This window comes from Mesocricetus auratus, unplaced genomic scaffold, assembly GCF_017639785.1.
Source record: "Mesocricetus auratus isolate SY011 unplaced genomic scaffold, BCM_Maur_2.0 Super-Scaffold_100004, whole genome shotgun sequence".
Lineage (NCBI taxonomy): Eukaryota > Metazoa > Chordata > Mammalia > Rodentia > Cricetidae > Mesocricetus > Mesocricetus auratus.
This window is the reverse complement of record NW_024429189.1, coordinates 84,535,034-84,551,078: the sequence shown is the minus strand read 5'-3', so window position 1 is coordinate 84,551,078 and position 16,045 is coordinate 84,535,034.

The window sequence follows — 16,045 nt, the reverse complement described above, 5'->3', positions numbered from 1 at the left end:
CCTCTTTACACAGTTACCAGGGACATAAAGCTAAGCTGCCACATGAACCGAGCACTCTTGATATTCAGTCAGGCTTTCTGCTTGCCTGCACTCTGACTGTGAGGGATCTTTGTCTAGCTCTTTTCATGTTGGGTACATCATGCTAGGAATAGCTGAGCAGCTGGTGTGGCTTTTTGACCTCTAGCAATAGACAGGTATATAGCTGTTTTCCTTTGAAACCTGCAAACACATGGTGTGCTGGATAACTTTATGTCAAACTGACACAAGCTAAAGTCATTCGAGGGGAGGGAACTCAGTTAAGAAAATGCCTCCATAAGACCAGAGCCATTGGCAAGCCTATAGGGCATTTTCTTAATTAGTGATTGATGAGAGAGGGCCCAGTTCATTGTGGGTGATGCCATATCTGGGCTGGTGGTCCCGGATTCTGTAAGAAAGCAGGCTAAGCAAGCCATGAGAGCAAGCCAGTAAGCAGCACTCCCTCATGGCCTCTGCTTCAGTGCCTGTCTCCAGATTACTATCATATTTGAGTTCCTGTCCTGACTTCCTTCATCGATGAACAGTGATATTCAAGTGTAAGCCAACTTGTTTTTTGGTCTTGGTGTTTTGCCACAGCAATAGAAACCCTAACTGAGACATATGGCCAATGAGTATCCAGCACTGCCTGTACCTCTTAATTGGGCTGTTCTTTTATGTGATTACAGTCTTATGAGATTTAAGGAAAGTTTTCAGAGTGTTCCTTCCCAGCAACAGATGTTAAATCCAGCCCTAGAGCAAGTGACAAAATGCACTTTACTGAGGAAACACAAGAACTTTCTGTCAATAATAGGTTTGGGCTTGATCAGCTTGGAAATAATTATTGTATGATTTGTGGCAAGGAAACTACTGAAGTGGTGAATTACTGTGTCTTAACAGACGTGCATTGAACATAATGACACAGTTGTTCCTTCCCAGTGTTCGTACATATTTGAACAAGAGACACAAATCATCATTGCTGTCAGGAGTCATATTGCAGCTGCACCTCAGCCAGCAGGTAGGTGAGGCCTAGAGCACCTGGGCCCAGGAGCAGAGAGGCCACGGACTCAAGCCGCACTTTTAATCTCGACTCCTTGCTTGCTGGCCAATCTTGGTGGATTAAATCATCGTTGAAGCCTCAATTTTTTTACCTGTAAAATTTGGTCATATTAATGTCCCTATATTGTCTATATATCTAGTGATATTACCTGTGCGAATCACACACACCAGAGCTGGGAAGAAGGTAAGTGTGTAATGAATATCTGGTTCCTTGTCACTATTTAGTATCCTCTTAGACTCCATGTGTCCCAGATTTTAAAATGGAGACAGTTCTACCCAGAAAATTTAGTATTTAATAAAGCTGAATTCTTCCTGGAAGATGGGGTAAAATGTTACCAGAGAAACTGGGGTTCTCTTCCGGGTTCCTAGTTTCATTAATAAAATAATTTAGAAATGGACAAAGGAAAGTTTAGAGGAAGTGAGTAATATAGGCAAGCTATACTCTTGAAAACTGCCAAGAAAAGGTCAGTATCTGAAACAGGAAAATACAGAAGGAAGAAACCACGTGATTGATAGGCCCAAAAGGATTGACTCTTTATTTTAATTTTTTTATTTTTAAATTTAAATTTAAATTACAAACAAGGTTGCTTCACATGTCAATTCCAGGTCCCTCTCCGTTTCCCTCTCCTCTTCCCGCGCCCTCCCACCAGCCCCCCCCCAATATCCCCTCATTTCCCCAGGGAGGGTGAGGCCCTCCATGTGGGTGTCCATAGTCTGTCATTTCATCCAGGGCAGGGCCTAGACCCTCCCCCCAAGAGTTCAGGGTGAGAATGCATCTCTCATTGTTGGATGGGAGTCCAAAGTCCATTTATATACCCGGGATAAATACTGATCTACTACCCAAGGCTCAATAGATTACCTAGGCCTCCTCACTGACACCCACATTCAGGGGGTCTTGATCAGTCCCATGCTGGATTCCCAAGCATTAGCCTGGGATTCAAGAGCTAACCCTTGTCAGGCCAGCTGTTTCTGGGGGTTAAACCGGCCCAGTCTTAATCCCTTTGGTCATCAGTCCTCAGTCTCTGTCACTGGATTTCTTGAGTTCAGCTCAGTGCTTAGCCGTGGGAGTCTGCCTCTTCTTCCATCAGCCACTGAGTAAAGTTTCTGTTTCCCAGACTCTCTGGCCATGGGATTGTAGGCTTGCCCTCCCTAGATCTATGTCTAAAATCCATATATGAGAGAGTACATGCCAGGTTTCTCTTTTTGTGACTGCGTTACCTCACTCAGGATGGTTTCTTCTAGTGCCATCCATTTGCCTGCAAATCTCAGGATTCCATTGTTTTTTTTTTTTTCTGCTGAATAGTACTCCGTTGTGTAAATGTACCACATTTTCTCTATCCACTCTTCAGTTGAGGGACATCTAGGTTGCTTCCAAGTTCTGGCTATTACAAATAATGCTGTTATGAACATAGTGGAACAGACATCCTTGTTGTATGAATGGGCATCTTTTGGATATATGCCTAAGAGTGGAGTTGCTGGGTCTTGTGGTAAGTTTATTCCTATTTTTCTGAGGAATCTCCATACTGATTTCCAAAGTGGCTGAACAAGTTGGCACTCCCACCAGCAATGGAGGAGTGTTCCCCTTTCACCACATCCTCTCCAGCATAAATTGTCTTGTCGTTGGTGTTTTTGATTTTAGCCATTCTGACAGGAGTGAGATGGTATCTCAGAGTTGTTTTGATTTGCATTTCCCTGATGGCTAAGGATGTTGAGCACTTTCTCAAGTGCCTCAGATTGACCCTTATGGAAAAAGACAAGAGTATATAATAATGTTCTAATCTTCAAAGCATGAAAGGTTAGAGGCATCCCTTTCTTTTGACTAGGATATATAAATAAAGGGAAGTTGTGGTATTTTCCTTTTTAGCATTATCAGAGAAACAGAAAAAAGTGGCGTCCAAATCCAACCATGGAAGAGGTCTATCCTCAATGGCCTTCAAGAGTACTAGTTCTTGTGTGGTTATCTGGCAAAAGTACATCATTCTGAAGAAAAAACATGCCTCATTTAGAACCCAAGGGTTTAAACTGGTGATTGACTTACTCTGCTTCTGTTCCTTAGCGCATACTTACTTGTGTCTTCCCCTTTTCTGCCCCACGCCCCTAAGACATGTTTATTTAGATGCTCTCAAATTGAATTGTTTTACTTTTTTCAACAATCCTACTCTAATTTGAATTTGAAGTTAAAATTCATTAAAAAATAGAAAACAAAAAATCTAGCATAAATCTATTTGTTAATAGATATCTTTGAGATTAAATTGCTGGTTCCAAGCTGGATTTTGACAGTGTAAAAATGTTCCTCAGGTATGTCACATCTAACGTACTTGATGTGGAAGAAGCCCTGACTGAACGTGTACTATTGACACAAACATGGCCACGTCAAGGATTCTGGTCTCAGACCCAGAGGGAAATGGCAAAGCCTTCCTTTCTGGTCCATGTGCAGATATTGACAGTGTCTCATTCAGCTAAAGGCAATTCCCCATCTCCTTGTTCAACTCCATATAATAGGCACAGCAAGCTTCCAGGGTGTTGTGGTTTCTCTAGCAAAGCACCCTGTCCACCTGATTTCCCAGTATTTTTCTGTCTCTGTGTCTGTCTTTTCTAGACTCTCTTAATGCCTTAGTAGGTCATGCCCCTGGACTGGTGCAAAGACATGCATTGATACAGTCATACTGAAGTGAGGATTGTTTGAGACATCCCTACTATGTGGTCAAATTCTACTCCATCAACTCTCAGAACATGGCATATAACTATCCATGAGCAGAGGGTAGTTTCCCCCATGTGATTCCTAGCTCTTTATCTGAAAACTGACCTCGATGCTCTGGGGTTTGAATGATTGAGAAATTTGACTTTTAAGCATTTTATTCTATGCATCCCTTCCTCCATGGAATAAGATGCCATGAAAATAAAGAGGAAGTGGCAAAGAAAACCCAGACATTCTACTTAAAATAGGAATGCAAAAATCCAATAAATGTGATATCCAAGAGTTCTAGAAGAAAGTATTTTAAGAATGAGGGAGGTTCCATGCGGTGCTGAAAAGAAAGTATATCTTTTTTTGTTTGGGTGTAATGTTCTATAGATGTTTGTTAAGTTCATTTGAGTAATAGCATTTGTTAATTCCTTTATTTCTCTGTTAAGTTTCTGTCTTGCAGTCCTGTCTAATGCTGAGAGTGGGATGTTGTAGTCTCCCACTACTAGTGTGCGGGGTTTGATGCGTGATTTAAGCTTTAATGTTTCTCTTATAAACGTGGGTGCCCTTGTATTTGGGGCATAGTTGTTCAGAATTGAGACTTCATCTTGATGGATTTTTCCTGTGACAAATATGAAATGTCATTCTTTATCTCTTTTGATTAACTTTAGTTTGAAGTCTATTATATTAGTTGTTAGGATAACTACACCAACTTGATTCTTAGGTCTGTTTCATTGAAAAATCTTTTCCCAAACCTTAACTCTGAGGTAATGTCTGTCTTTCAGGTTGAGATGTGTTTCTTGTATGCAGCAGAAGGATGTATCCTGTTTTCATATCCATTCTTTTAGCCTGTGTATTTTTATAAGTGAATCGAGATGGTTAATAATTAGAGATATTAATGACCAGTAATTGATAGTTCCTGATATTTTTGGTTGTGTTGTTGTTGTTGGTATTGTGTATGTGTGTGTGTTTTCCTTCTTTTGGAATTGCTGGTGTGGGATTATCTATTGCCTATGTTTTTGTGGGTGTAGCTAATTTCCTTGGGTAGAAGTTTTCCTTCTAGTATTTTCTGTAGGACTGGATTTGTTGATAGGTATTGTTTAAATATGATTTTGTCATAGAATATTGTGTTTTCCCTGTCTATGGTAGTTGAAAGCTTTGCTAGGTATATTAATCAGGGTTGGAATCCGTGGTCTCTTAGTGTCTGCAGAACATCTATCCAGCACCATCTGGCTTTCAGAGTTTCCATTGAGAAATCAGATGTAATTATAATAGATACGCCTTTATATGTTACTTGGCCTTTTCCCTTTGCAGCTCTGAACAGTCTCTTTTTATTCTGTATGTTTAGTGTTTTGATTATTGTGTAGCAAGTGGACTTTCTTTTGGTCCAGTATATTTGGTGTTCTCAATGCTTCTTGTCCTTTCATAGGCATGTTCTCTTTTAGTTAGAGAAAGTTTTCTCTGATTTTGTTGACTATGTTTTCTGTACCTTTGACCTGGACTCCACCTTTTTCTATCCCTATTATTCTTAGGTTTGGTCTTTTCATGGTGCCCAGATTTCCTGGATATTTTGGCAGTGGAAAATGGAACAATTTAGATCTGAACCTCAGTTTCTTTTACCCTGTCTTTCATTATATCTGACAACAGATACTTACAATTTACTTTGCTTTTTAATTATAGGTTTTCTTTTTACAAATGTTCACACTTTAAGACTCATTTTACATTTTGAATAAGCGATTTTGGTCACTTTTTGAAAATCTGTATGTGTCAGGGATGTGGTGAGTATAGTTTTAGGAACTCTCTCCTGTCTGATAAATAAACTAGGTTTGAATATAACCATGATCAGCACTCAGAACTCCTGAGAATCTATTAATATTCTGTGGAAAGTAGAAGAATATGAAAGATCAAGTAAACCCTGTCCCTCGTTCCAACTTAACTCCCTGAGGAGACTTCTGAGAAGGTCCACACAGGTTGACCATGGACACTCAGGATTTTAAGAACATGATGGATAACTGGTTGTTTTGGGGCTCATAAACTCAACTTGGTATAAGATCGAATTGAACAATCAATTTTTTTACATATTTTGTCAAGATCACTTTGATTCTATTCACTATACGAGACATGGTTTCTCTGTATTGTTTTGGAGGCTGTCGGTCCAGCCTGGCCTCGAACTCACAGAGATCCGCCTGCCTCTGCCTCCCGAGTGCTGGGATTAAAGGCGTGCGCCACCACCGCCCGGCTTATTCACTACCTCTTTAATTTAAGAATACTCCTAATATGTTTGAACATCAGTGTTCACACAGATGGTTTAGGGAATCTCTGCATAGTATTTAAAGCACTACGTTGAGTGGTTTTTTTGTAACTCAATGAACAATATCTTAAAGATAAATACCAGTTAGAATAGGCCATGACCTAATGGCTTCACTGCTCAGTATCATCAAATATTTAAGAACAACAATTCTTCCAAAACCCTTCCAAGGTATGAAGAGCAGGAGCTACTTCCAAATGCATTATTTGAGACCAGCATTACCTTTATAACAAAACCAAAAGGAAAAAAATAAAAGAAATCTGCAAGTCAACATTGTCACTGAACATGGATACAAAAGTACTAACTAAAAAATTAGCAAATAAAATTGGATAGCATATAATAAACATTATCCCTCACTGTCAAGTGGGATTTATTCCCTGGGATATGAGTAAGATTCAACACATGAAATTTAATGAACATAAGAGGCTGCATCAGCAAAATGAAGGACCAAAACATTCAGTTATATCAGGAATTACAGGCAGAGCACTGGACAAATTTCAACATTCTTTCATCTTATGATTAAAACACCTCAGTAAATTAGCAATGATAAAGGCTACATAGTACAAGCCCAGGGCTAACATCCAAGTCAATGATGGAAAATTTTAAAGGTTTCCCTTTAAAGCCAGGAACAAAACAAACATGTCCACTCTTGCTATTTCTGTTCATCATAGAATTAGAAGTTGTAGTCAGAGAAATTAGTCAAGAGAGGAAAAGAAAAGGCATCGAGGATCTGGGGCTGCAACTCAAGGGGCTGAGCAGTTGCCTAGCATGTGCAAGACCTTGGTTTTGATCCATTGCATCATGTAGAAGTACAAACTTTATTAGTTTACTGAATCAAATGATTGAACATTCTAAGGAAAATCACATACAATTACAGCTGTCTATTATCAGAGTGGTCTCTATTGGATTGGTTTTCTCATACTTCCTTCGTGTTGACTGCTTGCTTTATTTATCATAGTATTGTAGTGACTTCTTAGAACATCAGTTCTCAACCTGGGGATCACGACCCTCTCAGGGGTCATATATCAGATATCCTAATATTAGATTACATTTACAATTCATAATAGTAGCAAAATCACACTTATGAAGTAGCAACAAGGTGGGTGTGATCACCACATGAGGAACTGTATTAAAGGGTAGTAGGAAGGATGAGAACCACTGTCTTAGAAAAAAATTATTGAACTTGTAGTAATTCTCTCTAGGTTAAAAGGTTCCTTTGAATTTGAAAAGAAAGAAGTCTCTACTCTCCTTATCTAAACATATAGGAAACCTTTAAACCTCTACCAAAAATTTGTTGGAACTTGTCAATTAATTCAGTCAAGTTTCAAATTACAGAATAATTTCACAAAACCATCAGTATCATATACACTAGAAAAGAACAAAATTTAAGAAGAAATTTAGAAAACAACTTGTAAAAACTACAAAAAAGAGAAATATTTACGGGTAAAGTTAGGCAAAGGAGTAAAAGACTGGAATATTCAAACTTCTAAAATATTTATGAAAGATACTGAAGAGGATATACTAAGTGGAAATATATTCTATTTCATGGATTTGAAAAATTCATATTTTAAAAACATCCATATTACTCAAAATTATAAATAGACTCAATATATTCTGTATCAGAATTCCAATGACATTCTTTTTTTCCTTTTATTTTCTTTGAAACAGGGTTTCTCTGTGTAGCAGCCTTGGCTGTCATGGAACTTGCTCTATAGACCAGGCTGGCCTCAGTCTCACAGAGACTCACCTGCTTCTGCCTCTCAAGTGCTGGGATTAAAGGTGTGTGCCACCACTGCCCAGCTCAATGTCATTCTTTGTGGACACAGTAATAAAAAAACTCCTAAATTTTGTTTGGAACCACAGATGACTCTAAATAGACAAAGCAATATGGAACAAAAGAACATGCTACCTGATTTCAAAGCATGCTACAAATTTGCAGTGATCAAAACAGCAAGGTTATGGTGTTGACCAATGCAATTAAATGAATACCAAGAACTTTATATAAATGTTTAGATTGTGTTTTTTTGGTAAAAGATGTCAAGAACATATGATGGAAGAAAGGGCCAGTTATTCTATAATGATGCTGAGTGAATTGGGTGTTCATGTGCAGAATGCACCTGGACCTTAGTCACATAACAACAAATGTGGAAATGAGATTATTACAAAGCTGCACAGTGAAGGATACCATCAACAGAGTGAAGAAGCAAACAGAGATTGGGAGAAAATACTTGCAAACCAGACAACTGGAAATGGGTTAATTTAGAAAGCATATCAGGAACCCAACTCATAACAAAAAGCAAATAATGATGCAAAAAATAGAGATATTTCTTAAAAGGAGACAGAGGGCCAAAGATAGATGAAAATTATGTAACATTCATAATCATCAGGGAAATGCAAATTATAGTCACAAATTGGCACCTCAAACATGTTAGAATGGATCTTACCAAAAAGATGAATGATGCGAGTGTTGACAACATTGTCAAGACAGAAGAACTATTGTTCTTCACTGATGGGATTATAAAGTCAGAGGATGCTCCTCAAAAGCTTGAAAATTAGATTATTGTGTTATCCATGAATCCTCCTAAGCAGCATATATATTCTGGACTAGTTTCATTTTGGTTCTGTAACAGAACACTCTGACCAAAAGCAACTTGATTTACACTTCCACGTCACAATGTGTAAATGAAGGAAATCATGGCAGAAACTCAAGGCTGGAACCTGGATGCAGCTATTGAAACAGAGGCCATGGAGGAGCTCTACTTTCTAGTTGGATTTCTGGCTTCTTTTCAGGCTCATGCTTATATAGGTTTCTTAGGTAGCTCAGTACCATCTGCCTAGAGATGCTGCTTCCCATAGTGGGCTGGGTCCTCCTCCTGCATCAGTTAATAATTAAGATGATTCACCACAAACATTTGCACAGGCCAATGTGGTCTAGGCAACTCCTTAATTAAGCCTTTCTTTTCAGATGATTCTAGGATTTTCAAAATGATAATTCATGCTAACTAAGACATAAACCAAGGAAATAAAACCAGCATATGAGATATTTGCATTCCTGTGTTAATTGTAGCACTATATACAGTAGGTATATGTCCAACAGTGGGTGAATAATAGACAAAGAAATGTGGTATAAATGCATAATATTACAGAATACTATTTATCATTAAAAGAATAGACTTATTTACAATGGGACTAAACCAGAGGGACATTGTGTTAAGTGAAACAAATCAGGCAAAAATAAATACTGTGTGATCTTACACTTACATGGAAATTAAAATTTAAACTAATAGAAGCAGGGACTAGAATGATGATTGTCAAGGCTGAAGTTTGATGAGAAATATAGAGTCAAAGGTTATAGAATTGCAATTGAGAGGATAAGAGCAAGAAATCTGTTGAATAACCTGCTGTGGAATTATCCTTCTGTATGATGTGAATATGTATTACTCTCATTGGTTAATAAAAAGGTTAATTGGCTTATAGCAAGGAAAATTAAGGGTAGGCTGGAAAGTCAAACTAACAATGCTGGGGGCGGAGGGGAAGAGCAGAGTCAGAGAAACTCAAGCCAGCTGCCCAGGAAGCAAGACATGCTAGAGGGCAGGTAAAGCTATGAGCCACATGGCAATACATAGATTAATAGAAATGGGTTAAAGTAAATGTAAGAGCTAGTTAGTAATAAGCTTGAGCAATTGGTGGACATTTAAATTCATATTCAGCCTCTGAGCTAGCTATTTGAGAACAGGTGATTGGAACAGAAAACCTCTGTCTACAATAATCTGTGGTTGAAAATCACAAAAATAGACTTTAAATGCTCCCAAAACAAACAAAAAATAATAGCCATGTGAAATAATGCTAATTGGCTTTAGGCAGTCACTTTATAATATGCACATATTTTAAATCATTGTCCACCATAAATATTCACAATTTAAAAGTTTAACTGAAACAAACAAATAAATAAATAATTTAAGATGTTTTGGGGACTATGGATAAGGCTTTTGTTCTCTTTGACAAAATGAATATTTTTGTCATGGGTCTTGTTGGTTAAGTGGGATGAGAAATATCATAGACATTAATTATTTAGCTAATGTAGAATTTATTTAAAACAGAAAATTAAAATAACCCAACTCATGAACTATTTCCCAATTAAGATGGCTATTTTAATAACTTAAAAACAGATACTTAGGGTAAATCAATGAACCTGGTCCATTTAGAGATGGATGAAAGTCCAAGGCAACCACAAAAATGCTGAAAAGAGGCCACAACTCTGAAGTGAGCATCTCTGTGACTGTTCCCACTGTTTGTGAATGTGGTTGGAAAACAGAACTCAGATCTCAAGAGATTAGAACCTTACAAAATACCTTAAGTGGTCTCCTGTACCAATTTGTTCGAGGGTACCTCATACTTTCTCTTCTAAGAGGTTCAGTTTGACTGGATTTATAAGAAAGAGGAACATCCCTTCACTGCTGGTGGGAGTGCAAACTCATACAGCCACTTTGGGAATAAGTATGGAGATTCTTCAGGAAAATGGGAATCAGTCTACCACAAGATCTAGCAACTCCACTCTTAGGCATATAGTCAAATGATGTGCATTCATACAACAAGGACATCTGTTCAACTATGTTCATAGCAGCATTATTTGTAATAGCCAGAACCTGGAAACAACCTAGATGTCCCTCAACTGAAGAATGGATAAAGAAAATGTGGTACATTTACACAATGGAATACTACTAAGAGGAAAAAAAAAAACAATGGAATCTTGAAATTCACAGGCAAATAGATGGAACTAGAAGAAACCATCCTGACTGAGGTAACCCAGTCACAAAAAGACAAACATGGTATGTACTCACTCATATATGGATTTTAAACACAAAGCAAAGGATTACCAGCCTGTAATCCACACCACCAGAGAAGCTAGGAAACAAAGAGGACTCTAAGAGAGTCCCTGGAGAAGAGGAAATTAGGAGCATGGGGGGAGGGGAGAGGGAGTTAGGAGAAAGAGAAGGGAAGAAGAGGAAGGGAGAGGAGGACGTGAGGGAACAGTAAGACCGAATCAGGGGAAGAATAGAAGAGAGCAAGAAAAGAGATACCATAATAGAGGGAGCCATTATAGGTTTAAAGTGAAATCTGGCATTAGGGAAATGTCCAGAGATCTACAAGGATGACCCCAACTAACAATCTAAGCAATAGTGGACAGGCTATCTTAAATGTCCTTCTCTGATAACGAGATTGATGACTACCTTTTATGCCATCCTAGAGCCTTCATCCAGTAGCTGATAGAAGCAGAAGCAGACGCAGCTAAACACTGAGCTGAACTCCTGGAATCCAGTTTCAGAGAGGAAGGAGTGATGAGCAAAGGGGTCAATACCAGGCTGGAGAAACCTACAGAAACAGCTGACCTGAACAAGGGGGGAGCTCATGGACCCAAGAATGATAGCTGGGAAGCCAGCATTGGACTGTTACAGACCTCTTGAATGTGGATGTCAATTTGGAAGTCTGGGAAATCGATGGAGCCTGTTAGTGGATCAGTATTTATCTGAAGTATACAGATGGACTTTGGGAGCCCACTCCACACAGAGGGATACTCTCTCAGCCTAGACACACTTTGAAGATCCCCCATGGAAGGCCTCACCCTCCCGGGGAGCAGAAAGGGGACAGGATAAGGAGTCAGTGGGGGCCAGGGGAGGAAGGGAGGGAGAAGGAACTAGGATTGACATGTCAAAAAAGCTTGTTTCTAATTTAAATAAAAAATCAGAACAAAAAACAAAACAAAAACCCCAAAAGTACAGTAAGCAGCTCCTAGTGGCAGTGGCCCAAGTGACTGTAGATTTGCAAAGCCCAAGGTTGCCATTGGGTTGTTTATTTGTTCTTGATTTGTATATTGGTCTAGGGTGGATGGGGCAGATAACCTGCTCAGTTCAAGTTGAACGAGGGATTCATCCAAGAGTCTGCCCTTAAGTAGCTGCACCATCTTGCCTCAGGGAATCTCCTTCCTTATTAGCAGAAAGTGTGGAGAGTGACTGTTGATGCCCCTCCCAGGACTAATGCAATGATAATTGCAATGTATTGTACTCTGAGGAAGGAATGCCCAGTGGCATGATGTTATATATCAGTAACATTAAAGGTTCTCAAACCATGTGATGGGGCTAGAGAGGTGGGTCAGTGCGTGAGAGCACTGGCTGCTCTTCCAGAGGAGCCTGGTTCACTTCCCAGCAACCACATGGTGACTCACAACCTGTAACTCCAGTCCCAGGACACCAGGTACCCTCTTCTGACCCCCTACAGGCACTGCATGCATGTGGTTCACAGACTTATATGCAGACAAAACACACATTTACATAAAAGTAAGTAAGTAAATAGATAACCAAGTAAATAAAACTTGTGCCCATTGTTACTGAATGGGAGATAAGGCTGAATAGTCCTCTATCTCAAATATAATCCAATACATGTAAAACTGTTTAACATTTCCAAATGATGAACTGAATAAATGAGATAGTTGATGACTCTACAGAATATACTTCATGTTTAAAAAAAATGCTTTAAGCTTGCTATTTCACCCTCAATACATGGAAGACATGCTTGAGCAGTTTAATTTACGCCATCCCTGGCCATTGAGAGCAGCTATTAGAAATGGAGAAAAAGATCAGATCTCTGAGTCTGTTTCCAGGAGACAACATGGAGGGTTACCTTGTGTTCCTGCTGGGTCACTAACTTATATCTGTAACTGTCTGCGAGAGATACCAGGCTGAACCTGGAGGTTGCCCATCCTCACACTCTGGCCTCATGGTTGCCAAAGATCTTTTGTTCTTAGTTCTACGGGGAAATAGGAAGTCTTTGCGTTCACCTTTATTTGACATGTTATGTATACACCTCATTTCTACTCACTGTCTTCTAGAGAACTGCTTTTTCTGTCTTTGCACCTCTGAGAACTGCTTCATGAGTCATTTTCTGAAATGAAATGACTCTAATTTCTTAACTGAAACCTTCCCCTCGATTCCATAGCACTTAGTCCTAAAAATCTTACTTTGTTCCCCAATTTTTTATTTTATTTTAGCTACAGGAGGTTTCGAACCTTTCTGGACAGGACTGCTTTCATTTCAGCATAATCTATGTGTTACACCCCTAGCCTCTGCCCTTAATACCCCTCTCTTCCTTGCTAAAGAACTCTGCCTCAAATCTCCCTATCCTGGAAGCCTCATTTCTCAGTGAAGTTGTCCCTTACCCTCAGGCCTTCGCTGACCACGTGATCTAAGGCCCTAGTCTCTCTCCATCCTATTGCCTCAGTTTACTGTTCTGTCAAGAGCTTGTAGAAATGTCAGTTAGCAAAAAGCAAATGTCAATTTGCTTTCCTTGATCATTTTCTCCTCATGTGAGTAGAGCATGAAGCGATCTTCATCACATGTGGAGATCTTATGCCAGAAAGACTTCTGAAACACAGTAGATGCTTATTAAATATAAATAGTGGATTTACACGTCTTTTTTCCTGAAATTTCAATAGCTATGGCTGTGCCTACGAAGCATGATTTTTTTTTGTGGGTCGAATTTGAAAAGCCCCCCACTGGGTCATGGTTTGAACGCTTTTTTTTTTCCCAGTGGCTGATAGTATTTTGGAGTCCAGGAAGTCTCTAAAAGACTCAGCTGGTGGAAGTAGTTGTTGAAGATGCGACTTGGCCTCCAGTCCCAGCTACTCCTTGCTTCCTGATGTGCAATCATGTGAGAAGTATCGCTTGAGAACAGCACCGTGCACTCTGTCTTCCCTGCCATGATGGACCAAAGTCTCTCTGAAACCATAAATTGAAAGGAATCTGTCCTCCCTTAGGTTTAGTATGCTGGCATGCTGATGAGAACAGTGAAGGATGCAGGGCTGTTTACTCTGATGATGCCCCCTGTTGATGTACATCTAAGGTAGTAAGCATCCTGATCACCCTGGCTTAGCTTACAAGGAGTCTTCTTATGCATCGTAGGATATAGATACAGATGTTTGGAGGTTAAGAAACCATGGAAACACTTCTTATCAATGCCCTTTACTTTATTCAATATATAGAGAGTGGTGGAAGAAGTCATCTAACAAATGTTCATCACTCTCACCCTTTCTAGGAAAAGGCTTTAACCAAACTCAACCTTTACAACTTTGTGTTTTCCCAAGCTGTCTACCTCATCTATGTTTTGGGGTTAAGTGATACAGAGTGATTGAGAGGACTTGGATACTGAGATGTAAAACACCACAGTTTTCACAGAAACATCTACGGCAATGCATCTGTTGCTTCTTTTCTAGGTGATCATTTTTCATTCCTTTCTATATGCATAGTGCCCAGTGTAGTAGGTGCGCAATGCATTAGTGAATCAGTGGACAGATAGACACCTTGATCATTTCTTCCCTTCTGCCAACTCTTCATCTACTTACTGTAATCACTGTTCATTTTGGATTTATTTTTCTCTTTGATAAATTACTGCCTGTTGCTAATAGCATTTTTTTTTTGCCAAGACATCAGGTCTGGATGCGGGTTTTAGTATCTCAGGACAATGGCTAAATAAACAGAGTAAAAGATGAACAGTGCATTCACTATACATGTTCTCGGGTGTTGGCGCTAGAGTACTTGAGACTTTTTAATGAATCATAACCCCTGCCATCTCTATTGCCATGACCATTGATGAAACTTTAAAGTCAAGACCTTGTTGAGTCATGTCTTAGTATGTTGGGCAATGCCTTTATTTTGGGATTTGGGTTATTTGCAGATTGCCCTTTTATGGTATAAATGAGATGGACTGTTTATTTCCATTTTGCAATAAAAGGGTACTGCCTATTTAGCCAGAAGGCAAATATTTTCACTCTGAATTGCTTTCTGGACATTTTTCCAATGACATTTGATTTTAAGCTGTGAAACACATTATCCCTACTCACTTCTCTCATCCATCTTTCTCCCCTCAACTGTTTCCTTTTAGGTGGATCAAAACCAATGCTTCAAGAAATGAAGCCAGTATTATTTGATTGCTCCTTTACTGTGTAAAAGCTCCAGAGAGACTGAAATAAATGCCTATTGGGTTCCAAACCACTGCCGTCAAAGAATGTTTGCCAGCCAACAAGGTGTTCCAGAATATCTTGCCTTAGGGTTGGCCTGCCCAGGCCCTGGCATTGACATATGTCTGGGCTTCAGTATTTTCTATGTAGCTTAAAATGCTATCTTTGGGTACATTTATTAGGACACATAAGGAATATTGGGTATTGGACAACATCCTGCACAGTAATGAAGTTATGCATGCCTTAGGCATGTTCTACAGTTATAAATTAATCCTTTTATAGTCCTTCGGATCTTTTAGGTTGTTTTCATTTTTTAAAATTTTTTCTGCCTGAATGTAATCTCTGCTTTCCATTTATTTTTCTACATTTATCCTCAACTTCTTTTGTTTTTTAGCATCCAAGACCTTACATCCAAACCCATGCCTCACTAATGGTAACAGTCCTAGTCACCCTCACGTATGTGTAACTTCACACCTGCTAAATAAAAGTATAAAACTTTCGACTTAAAATATTTCTTTTCTGCCCAAAGTTCCTGTCCATAGTCTGACTGCCCTTTGTTTCAGTCATTTCTACCTCCTCCTGGTCGGGACACTGTGCAGCCAATTGACTCATAGTCTAGGTATGTGGTAGAAGATTTGCGTCTTTCCTTTTCATTTTGGTGACATTGCTTAGAAATGCTCTGGTCTTTGTAACACAACTGATAATAAAGGTATTCTCTGACTTAAATAGCACCAAGTAGAAACAGTTCAATAAAAGTTAAGTAAAATAATTTCAAAGCCATACCCACAGTAATAAAATAGCAATGAGTTCCCAACTGGCAGCAATAACCTGGGTATTAATACATCAGATTCCTCAAAAGAGAATGCAAGTTTTCTTCTCATCTTACTCTAAGTGTGCTGTAGATTGAAGAGAAAGGACACTTTGCGGAAGTCACTACGGTTTGTTGGCCTATTACTTCTGAGGACTGGTTCGA